Genomic DNA, 9817 nt, shown 5'->3' on the forward strand with positions numbered 1-9817 from the left:
TGTGTAGAGCCAATGTATCATTCTGGGTTCCAATCCCCATTTCTTCCCAATAAGCCTTCCGCAGGAGTACATTGCGCTCATAGCTTTACGTGCTCTGTCTGAGATTGTCTGAGCCCCCAATTTAGCTTCCTATCTTGTATAAGTCCTAGATATTTTGCCTTTTGTATTACTCTAAGTGGTTTCCCTCCTAGGAATATTTGTTGAAGAGTAGGTGTTTTGTGTTTCCTACTAAAAAGTATCAGATCCGCTTTTTCCGGATTTACCTCTAGTCCTCGACTTTTACACCAAAGTGATAGTCTGTTGAGAGATCTTTGTTGGAGGTCACATAATGTTGGAAGGTGTTTCCCCGAGATTGCTATTACAATATCATCGGCATATGATATTACTTTACCTCCAAGTTTTTCCAGTTCTTGTAGAAGATTTTTGACAGTTAGGTTCCACAGAAGTGGAGAAATTACCCCACCTTGGGGTGTACCCCTGATCGGAAATTTTTTAACAAATATGTCCCCCAAAATTTGCGTTTATCGTTCGCCCAGTTAGCATTCGTTCTATAAACGAGACTATTGCATTGCTTACTCCCATTTCCGTTAGCGAAGTGGTAATTGCTTCCGGATATATGTTATTGAAAGCACCCTCGATGTCTAGAAAGGCAGCGAGGGTAAATTCTTTGTAGTGAAGTGATTTCTCGACTGTGTGAACTAGCTCATGGAGCGCTGTTTCCACTGATTTGCCTTTGCTGTATGCATGTTGGGAATGTGATAGTTTGTCGCTAATCCTTCCTTTGATATCTAGCAACCGCTCTAAAGATTTTAACAAAAAGGATGATAGGCTAATTGGCCTGAAGTCCTTCGGTTTCGTATGTGTGGTTTTCCCTCCTTTGGGAATGAATACCACTTTCACTTCTGCGCTAATCACAATTAAAAACAAACAAATTTGTTACGCATTTTTATAGGCCGTTGAGTTTTAGTACAAAAAAGTGTAAGTTTGAAGTAACTTTAAGCTCTCGTTGATTTTTAATAATTTTTGCTCTGAGTTTCCTTCATATAAACAAGAATTTCGTGCATTCGTTACTTCTATGGCTTTTTGCATATGCAATCCGAAAAAATTGGGTCCATTATTTAAACTAAAGTGCCAAATTTCGCAAACTTAGGAGTTCTCGTAGAGGGCTTTGATGAGGCGGATTATCTTGGCGGGAAATCCGTTTTTACTCATTGCCAGTCATATTGCGTCTCGTTTGATAATGTCGAGCACCTTCTTAAAGTATACGAACAGCATGTAGAGCGGGGAGTGCCACTCAACTGATTATTTTACTATAATCCGAAGTGTGTTGGCTTGGTCAACACAGCTTCGGTGAGGGCTAAAACCAGCTTGCTCGTCTCTTAAGGAGCGTTCGATATCTTTGAGCCTGCTTTGTATGATTGTGTCTACAATTTTGTAGATGGTATTAAGTAGGGTTATTCCTCCCCAGTTGGTGCAGTCACGCAGGTCGCCTTTATTAGGCAGCGTCAAGATGATGCCTATTGTCCAAGACGGAGGCTGGGGATGAAGAATTTCCGCTGATATTTGCGGGTCGGTAATCATTAGTTCAGGCTGTATGCCATTTTCGCCTGCAGCTTGATTGAGCTTCAGCTTCTTAATTGCATCCTTAAACTCCGCTAGGCAAGGGCAGGATGTTGCTATTTTATTGCAGGTTATTGTGCTGCCCACTTCAAGGCTAGGTATATTGCTAAGAGCAATGATGCGAGTTGCTTCAAAGTGTTCCTTCCATCTGCGGATCTGGTCATCATTGGAAGTCAGCAAAGCACCATTCAGCTCTGTGATCGGCTGGTTGCTATTACTCTGCTGCTTTACATATCTATGGCTAAAAATTGCATACTCAAAATTTGGTAAAAATTCTCATTCTGATTAAGATTATAAGCAGTTAGAACGGCGAATAGCGAATATAACAACCCAAATACCGGCCAAGCGGTCTTTGCTTCCTTCGAAGAAACTATCAAATATACTCTTGAACAAAAGTGGTGAAAATTCTTGACGACTTAAGATACTCTAAGTAACGAATATGTGGATTCATATGAGAATAGGGAAAAACGTATACATTAGACCTATAAGGTAGTCTGTTATCCATATGACTGACAGGTTCAGAGTCACTCATAATGTGGCTTATGTGACTAATGAAGTGTAGAATTTATGAGGTTCGTCAAAAGATCTGGACTGCTCCAGAACATGAACGGATTTGAGTGGGAAATCTTTCCTCATTGCCCGTGGCAAATGACTGAATTCTTTTTAGGAGCAGTCCAACTAACCCAATATTATAAAAAATTGGTCTGACTTAAGCCGTGCGTGATGTAAACGAGCTTCTCAAATCTAGCGCGTTTGGCGCCATTCAATTGATATCGTTCAACTTTATATTTCCATACTTCACACGACTTTTCTAGACTGTTACCAGCCATGGTAATATGGATACACTTGCTCATAACTTCCTCCAGCAATTAATTAGGCATTGGGTGCATGCATGCCACCTTCCCACATTCACACTATTTTAGAGTACCATCTTTTTCCCAAGCAAATCACTTACAGCGTTGGTCTTACACAACTCAGCCACCCAGTTAGCCAATCAACAAAATTCTTCAGCCAGAATTACTCAAGCCAACACCAAAGGATGGGCAATTTGGCAGTCACATTTTTTTCACGACTATGTTTCTGTTGCTCGAATATCGTTACGTTGCATGCCACGCTGGACAACATATTTCTACTCGGAAATTTGTTTGACTGTTGTTATTTTTCAATGGCCTTACAAGTCGTTTGTTGTTCCTCTGCCCATTTGTACTTCAGCTACAAGCAAGTCCTATTAGTTTATATTGGTGCGAAGGTTTGCTCTAGTCATATGAGTGTGTGTATGTATGTGTGTGGGAAAAATGTTGCAACTGAACTGTTCTGAGCTAATCTAAAATGTATGACTTGTTGTGATATTTATGATAGACAGCAGTACAGACGCCTTGTACAGTCAAACACAATTCATGCATTACGGAGACAAGGCATACACAGACAGCAAAGCAGGAAGTCAGCTCATTCGAGGCAGTCAACATTTTTGACAAAATATTTGTATGTGTGAGTGTAAGTGGGAATTGTGGATTTATGTACCCATATGTATGAGCGCTTCATGCATATCATAGTGACAATAAATCCATTAATGCCAAAGTGTCTACATGAGCACTGTTTTGCGGAAGCTGGTAAGTTATCGTATGTATCTGCGTATGTGTGTGTGTGTGTATTTAGAAAATGTGTGATTAGAAAATTTTACTGTAGAAAAACAGATACAACAGAAATTCTTATTTGAAACAGGTGAGTCTTAGTCATAAATCTGTTTAAGCCTTCAGTGAATTAAAGCTTGAAATACCAAAGATTTTTAATTGGCTGAGTTGCCTTGCCTGGCAGTGGTTATCTCTGTCGCCAAGTTTGTATATTTTCCATCACAGAAATGTATCCCAAATGTATGTTTTGATTCGTTTTGACGCAAGTTTTTATTTGTTTTATATTTATTTCTATTATATTACAACAACAAAAAATTTTGTTTGCAATATAGGTAAGCAGGTAACTTATCATACTTATTTTCTCTTGTAACTTATTTCTGGTGGTTAAGTTGAATTTTGAGCCTTGGTGCATTAGGAGGCTTTCAGTAAAATTTTATGAAAAATATTTTTGTAGTATATTCTAACCCGTTTTATTCCTCAGTTAAATTTATTTTTTTCACTTTCCCACAAATGAGGCAAAAAAATTCAGTTTTTGCACTTTCCCACAAACGAGACAAAAAATACCCGTCTGTTGAGTAGATAGAGGGTTAAAATGTTCTACAAAATTGTTTATCGTTATTTTTTATATAAAACTGCTAAACACATTATATATCTAAAATGTTAGGATCATATAGTTTCTCCTACCGATTTACCATAAGAATTCGCAAAAACGTGACAACTTTGAAATTTTTATCTCCTCGAAAACTTTCTTTAATTTCAATTAGTTTTTATTTTTTAATGTCTACATACACATGGAATAGATACCAAATTAATCCAGGTAGCGAATTAGTCCAGGTTTCAAACTTTGTAAAAATGCTTAACAAATTTTCCGATTTTTATTAAAATTTCAATTTTCTAATTAGAACTAGAAAGTGAAAGCAATAATTTCAAGTCTAATAAAGTGCAAGTAAGAAGTAACTAAACTATTTATCGCTCATTTTTGACAATTTTTTCGCTAGGAATGTTGCGCATTTTCTCCTTGTAACGAACCTCCGACAGTTTTTTATTTAGAAAAAAATCCACAACATAGTCAGAGGAAGAAATTATCAAAAATTGACGATAATTTTGAAATAAATAGGCTTTAACACTGCAGCCACCGTAGCCGAATGGGTTGGTGCGTGACTAGCATTCGGAAGTTCTTAGACTCCAATCTCCATGCATGAAACTTCAAATGATAGAAAAGAGTTTTTCTAAATAATAGCGGTCGCCCTCGGCTTGGTCAATGTGACCAAGTGAATTTCTGTTATGAAAAAGCTGCCCATAGAAAACCATCTGCTGTTCAGAGTCGGTGTAAAATTGAAGATCCCTCCATTTGTGGAGCAACATCAAGACGCACACCACAAATAGCAGGAGGAGCTCAGCGAAACACACAAAATGGGTGTAAGCGCCACGGCATACTCACAATTTTCTAAACATTCTGAATAAAAAGTGTGATATTTTGATGGAAATTAGTTGAATGTTTAAAAACTTTGCATAAATTTTCATGCTTGGAGATGGAGCAAAATGGATCAGCCTATCGGAAGAATTATAATTTGGTGATCGTAAATGGTGTCGTAAGTCATCCATATTTGACACTTGTGAACCAAGCATGGAGCGTGCAAAGGTCAAAAGTAAGATTTCCATCACTCAAAACCATTTGTTTTTATTTTGAAAAAAAAAAAGTATTCAAAGATTAAATTTAATGATTAATTTTGTGCCACCTTGTTTTATTATAAAAAAATTTTAAAAAACATAAATTATATTCAAAATCTACCATTCACTTCATTAAGCTCAGCCTGAAAAACTTGGTAGTGATATGGTTAAAGGTGAGTGAAAGTTTTGCGGAATCGGAACCATTTCCAACATTTTATACGAAATTTTAGACATCTGTACGCACAGTCGTAGGACGGTGATTGAGTTGAAGCTGGAACATAATAAATCAATTATTTGTCAGTATAAGTGAGAAGTTTCATGACTGTTTAGTTAAGATCATTTAGAGAAAGCAAAGTCCATTTTAGATTTGTAAATATTTTTGGATTCAATCAGAGTTCTTATAAAGCCAATATGGAAAAAGCAAAATTGTGCACCGTTCTAGATGAGGTAAAAAAAAATAGATTCAATCCAGTAGGGAGGGGCAATCCACAACACCTTGAATAAAATCAAAGGCAAAGTATAAATGGAAAATAGATCGCCGAGATTGCTAGAATATTTAATTGATAAGCAGGCATTTATTGGGTTGGCAACTAAGTAATTGCGGATTTCACTCATAGGTGGTTGTTGAATTTTAAGGCTTGCAGACGTAGTACAAATGTAAAACACACTTTGTTGTTTGATAGTTGGCAATTCAGCAGTCAATCAGCAAAAAAAGTGTTTGGTCAATCAGAAGAAGTCGATCTCAATTACAATTAATGGCAGCACATGTATTTTTGAAGTCGCCTGGGTCGCCTGTGACCATCATGACGGAATCTACGTTCAATAGGGTCTGGTCCATCAGAGGGTAAGGTTTTTTAAGGCGGAAACAAAAACCAATAGATTAGTAAGTGCTCTACAGAATACAGGGGGCACTTTAACTATTTCAGATGAACAAAACTTGGAACGTTGTGTCAGATTCTCTTAAAGAGTGCTTGATGGCACTTACACTCTTGGCTATAGACGTTGTGGTATGCGCTTTATCAAATAATTGATTGTGTGTGCTCAAACAACATATGCTTGATGCCAATAACAACAAATTGCATATTTGCTTTAACATATCCCTCTATGATATTTAGGGTGGGCCATGTAAAATTTGCGTTTTGAATCAGTTATAAAAAAAAAAAAACTAATCAATATTTTTTCAAACTTTTTTTTTTATTTTGAAGATTGAATATTGTTATTTATGAATGAAAAATAATATCGTTCAAATGACTGCCACGACTGGCTTTACAGTAGGCCATTCGATCAACCCAATTTTTAAGCACATTTCCGATTGTTTGGGATCCAATTTCCTGAATGGCAACTTCGATTTCGTGTTTTAAAGCATCAATCGTCTCTGAATGGTTCGCATAGCATTTGTCCTTAACGGCTCCCCATAAAAAATAGTCCAACGGGCTTAAATCACAGCTCCGAGGCGGCCAATTGATATCGGAGTTTCGGCTGATTATTGAGTTTTCAAAAGCGGTAGCGAAAAGTTCGAGTGTAACTTTGGCAGGGTGACAAGTTGCACCGTCCTGTTGAAACCAAATGTCGTCTATGTCATCCTCTTCAATTTTTGGAAACAAAAACTCGTTGAGCATGTCACGTTAACGCTCGCCATTTACTGTAACCGCGGCTCCTCGCTCATTTTCGAAAAAAATGGCCCGATGATGCAGCCAGACCAAAAACCGCACCAAACAGTGACTCGTTGTGGATGCATTTGCTTCCCTACAGTAACGTGTGGATTTTCTGAGCCCCGAATCCGACAATTTTGCTTATTGACGTAGCCACCGATGTGAAAATGAGCTGCATCAGAAAAGATGATTTTTCGGTAAAAATGTTCATCTTCGGTCAAACGATTTTCTGCCCATTGAGTGAACCGAAAACGCATTGGATGGTCATTAGGCTTCAGTTCTTGCACCAATTGAACTTTGTAAGCCTTCATACCGAGGTCTTTATGCAAAATTCTCCTCAAAGAAGTGCGTGAAATGTTCAATTCTTGAGAACGACGACGAGTTGAGGTTGTTGGATGTTCACGCACATTTTCGGCTACAGCAGCAATGTTTTCGGGTGTACGCACTGTAGGATCACGTTCACGTGTTATTTTATCCATTAACGATCCACTTTCATGAACACGATTAACAAATTGATCCACAAACAGTCTTGTTAGCAAATCTTCTTTTTTGGAATTTTTTTTTCAAAATTCCCGCAGTTTGAGTAGAAGACTCATCACTTTGGAAATAGGTTTTCAATATTTCCCAATTTTGTTCAAACGTATAGCGTCCCATTTCGTAAATGTCAAACCTTTAAGTAAATTATGAACACATTTGACATGTCATTTGTGTTACCATTCTCAAAAAAATAGGTGGCTCAAAAAGTAAACGCTATATGGCCCAACTGTACAATTTTTGCTCTATATCTGAAAATGAAATGTGCAGAAATCTTACTCATTCTCTCATTAACCGTTATTATTGTAAAGTAATAGTTACTATTGTCGTGCCGTTTGTGTGGTTCATTACTCAATTCTGCACTTCATAGAAATGCTTAAATGACAACAAAATTGAAATCGTTCAGCCATCTTGCGCCCATCAAACTATGCCACAACTCCTCTTCTGTTGCTCCTTTGCAGCCTTGACTGACGCTAACGAGTTGCTACTAAATGCTTGCTACCGAATGCAAGAATGATTCCATTTTCTCTGTTAACATCATGCGGTGGGTAAGCAGGCAGACATGCCGGCCATCAGCTCGGCTCGTCAATCATAAAATACCATTGTGTGCTGGTCAATGTCAAGTGTCAATTGTGCAAGCATTGTTTTGTTATAGGCGTCAATTGCAAATGCAAGTGTTTCAAAGCTGTCACAGACAGCTCGACCGCACAGGCTCGTTCTGTTGCTAGAAAGGCTTGTTTGGCTCACCACTGGCGTCGCTTGATGAATTCTCACCTTTCTGTGGCTATGTGGCCGCAAAGCGATCACACATTGCAAATAAACAAATTATAAATGCAAATTCCGGTTACCTTTTCCAGTTACATGCACACACCCATGCGCACAAAGCGACGTATTGAGCTGTGCATGACTCCGTTTTTCGTTAGCAGAAGATGTGCGTTGAAGCTGATGTGTTTGTGTGTGCGTACAAAGCGGCAGGAATATTTCAACCACTAATTCCTTAGCCTGTATTTGCCCGTTGGTGCTCAAATTTTGTTTCTGATATTGTCGTGCAAATATCAGTTTATTGCTTTAGTGCTTGTTTTTGTTGGGTTTCTCCTTTTTGAAATTTATTCTGGCTGCCGGTTTGAAAATTTTGTCCATCAAAGCTGTTTGTCAATATTTTCAATGCGCATATTTTGCTGTTTCATGAATTTTGTCAATTTTGTTGCTCGTCGGAATAGCATTCAGAAGTGATTGCTTTACAAAAACAATTGTTGTGCATTAATTGCTCGCTTTGTGGCTTTGTGTGCAGCTTAAAGTGATATTTGTTATCCTCAGTTTGCTTTTTATGAATTTTCGTTGTTGCTGAATAATTTTCAGCCAGCAACTGAGTGGTAATTTTAATAGCTTGATTTTTCATAAGGTTGCAGAATGTTTTGGAATTCAGTTTTAACTGATATTTTCAGAAATTTATTAAACTTTCGGAATTCAAGAATTCTTAGCAAATGAAATTTTTTTTTAGAAAATTAATTTATCGAATTTTAGTATTTTTTAAACAGTCGCTACTAGGCAGGTTCGTAATTTCGACGTTGGGTCTCTCGATGATACGCAGATCCGTCAAGAGGGGCACCCCTCAGGGCGGTGTACTTTCTCCTGTGCTGTGGATTCTGGCAATGAATCAATTGTTGAAGAATCTAGAGAAAGGGAGGATACACGTAGTGGCCTACGCAGATGATGTTTGTGGGGAGGCAAAAAAATCGCCCATTGCTCTGTGAAAATCATATTCTAGGGATCAAAATAAGAAACTTCGCCGAAGGAACCATACCTCTAAAACGAATTCTGATGTCCCTCAATTTGCGTCGAACTTTTTAGTTTTTTTTCTCATGTAAAGGCCAAAAATGGTGATATTTTGAAATGATTGTATGGAGAACCCCCCAGGGTAGCTCCAGGGGGTGTATCACTGGCATGGGTGGATCGGCTGTCCAAAGTTAGTGGCGGTCGGTCATACATTTGGACTCGATTGGAGCACTCTAAATGGGTCAAAGTGGGATTTTTCGTTCGACCCAAATTGGGGGACATCAGAATTCGTTTTAGAGGTATGGTTCCTTCGGCAAAGTTTCTTATCTTGATCCCTAGAATACGATTTTCACAGAGCCATGAGCGATTTTTAAACCGACCCGCCCTAGTATATATACTGATGGTTCCAAGTTAAATGAACAAGTAGGCGGACGCCTTTACTCTGAGGAAATTCGTTCCGGCTACCGGATCACTGCAGCGTATTTCAAGCTGAAATTCTGGTTATCAGGGAAAGCTTGTTGGTTTTACAGAAAAGTGTTCTCACCATAAGAGAAAGAAATACACATTCAGATAGCCAATCGACCCTGAAAACATTTCATATCACCGAATATTAACTCGAAGATTGTAAAAGAATGTGTCTACGTTTTGACAGAACTATCGCAGTATTTTACAATAAACCTACTGTGGGTGCGGGGTCACGGCGTCATAGCAGGCAACTGCAAAGCAGATTAGCTGGCGAGATTGAGCACCACATTACCGATCCAAACAGACAAAGCGAACATACCTATACCTTTAGCAACTTGTAAAATGCTTATAGATAAACACATTATCAGTGCTGCCAACAGGCTATGGTCTCTGTCCCTGACCTGTGCAACTAGTAGAATAACGTGGCCGGAATGGAATATGGGCCGCACAAACCGACTGTTGAAGCTA

Source organism: Anastrepha obliqua, chromosome 4 (assembly GCF_027943255.1).
Source record: "Anastrepha obliqua isolate idAnaObli1 chromosome 4, idAnaObli1_1.0, whole genome shotgun sequence".
NCBI lineage: Eukaryota > Metazoa > Arthropoda > Insecta > Diptera > Tephritidae > Anastrepha > Anastrepha obliqua.